A 1988-nucleotide genomic window follows, 5' to 3' on the forward strand; every position below is an offset into this window, starting at 1 on the left:
ATCCTGAACAGAAACTTCAAGAATTATGGAATATCATGAAAAAAAAATCAAATTTAAGAATTATCAGGATTAAGGCACAGAGATATAAACCAAAGGATGGACTAACCTACTCAATGAAATAATATCAGAAAATTCCCCAAACCTGAAGAATGAAATGAAAAATCAAATACAAGAACCTTACAGAACACCAAATACACAAAATTAGAACAGATTCACACCAAGGCACATTATAATGAAAATGCTTAACATACACAATAAAGATAGTATCTTAAAGGCTGTGAGAGAAAACAATAAGATTACATATGGGAGAAACCAATATGGATATCAGCAGATTTCTCAACCCAGATCCTAAAAGCTAGAAGGGCCTGGAACAACATATTTCAAAAGCTCTGAAAGAACAAAAGGTTACCTACCAATAATCTTATACCCAACAAAACTAACCTTCAGATTTGAGGATGAAATAAAATCTTTCCATGATAAACAAAAGTTAGAAGAATTTACAAGTAGAAAGCCTGTACTACAGAACATTCTCAGCATAATATTCCTTAAGGAGGAAATGAAAAAAAAATGTAAGTTAGCAGAGGGAGGAACTAAACAAAAGGTAAAGTCAATCAAAGGAGAAATCAAGCCAAGTTAAAAACTGAAAATAGCCCAAAATGACCAGGAATAAAAATCATATTTCAATAGTAATCCTGAGTTCTAATGGCCAAAAAAAGACATATACTGGCAGATTGGATTGAAAAAGAAGAGCCATGCTTTATTCTCAGCAGCAAGGACTCCTTCTCTAAAATAGACCATATGTTATGGCACATTACCCTCAGTAAATCCAAAAGAAAAAAAAGAGATACTACCTTGTATTCTATAAGATCATAATGGAATAAAATTAGAAATCGATGATAAAATAAAAAACAGATACTACTCCAACACCTGGGGACTAAATAATATGCTATTAAATGAAGCATGGATAACAGAAGACATCAGGGAGGAGATAAAAATTTTCTTAGAGGTAAATGAGAACAATGATACAACACATCAAAATCTCAAGGACACTATGAAAGCAGTACTAAGATGAGAATTTAATGCATGGAGCACATTCAAGAAAATAAGAGCAGGTAGTCACAATGGCGAAGGTACAGCAGATCTGGGTGCAGGAGGTGGTGGACTCCATGGTGAAAAGTGTGGAGAGGGATAACATCTGGAAGATGCAGGGCCTCATGTTCTGGTGCAGCACCAGCTGCTGTGAGGACAGCCAGGATTCCATGCAGCAGGTACACTAGTGCATTGAGTGCTGCCATGCACCTCTGGTTCAAGCCCAGGCCTTGGTGACCAGTGAGCTGGAGAAGTTCCAGAACCATCTGGCCTGGTGTACCGTGCATTGCAATGACACAGCCAAAGATTCAATAGATGCTGGGAGTAAAGAGCTCAGGTAAAGCAGCAGTTGGACAGTTGTGTATCCAAGTGTATGGATGACCAACTATGACTGAGAAGATGAAAGAATCTCTCTCATCCACTGGGAGATAAAAGTTCTTGCCAGTGGCCATTGGGGCTGAGAGCAGGAATCTATTTAAAGAGAGGAATGGGAATTTTAGTCCTTTAAACAATGTTTATGAATGAAGAAACTAAGGATGGCAACAAGTTTAAGGCATATAAAACTTGACTCTAGACACTGATTCCTTTATGCTTTGATCCAAGAACATGAAATGGAAAAAAAAAAAAAGGTGCTAAAATTTGAGTGAAAGGAGAGCCTTTTAGAGCCTCAATTTTAAATGGCAAGTGGTTGTCCTGAGAGTAGAGAGCTCCCTTGTACCAAACCAGAGCCCTCCCAGGTAACAAGCAGATTCTTACAACACAGGTTTCTACAAGATAACAGGTTCTTCTGGACTGCAAGTGACCTGGTGGGTTTTGAAGAGAGGTGTTTCTGTTTGTTGCCAACCTCCTATTTACCAGAAGTATTACACCATTTTCCATAAGCCATAAAACAAAATCCA

At 37.7% G+C, this 1988-nt stretch overlaps 1 pseudogene; it reads left to right on the top strand.

Moving 5' to 3' along the window:
- The first annotated feature begins 1121 nt into the window (after positions 1 to 1121).
- On the top strand, positions 1122 to 1521 carry LOC124974090 (protein FAM136A-like; annotated as a pseudogene).
- The last annotated feature ends 467 nt before the right edge of the window (positions 1522 to 1988 follow it).

The sequence above is a fragment of the Sciurus carolinensis genome, unplaced genomic scaffold (assembly GCF_902686445.1).
Source record: "Sciurus carolinensis unplaced genomic scaffold, mSciCar1.2, whole genome shotgun sequence".
Lineage (NCBI taxonomy): Eukaryota > Metazoa > Chordata > Mammalia > Rodentia > Sciuridae > Sciurus > Sciurus carolinensis.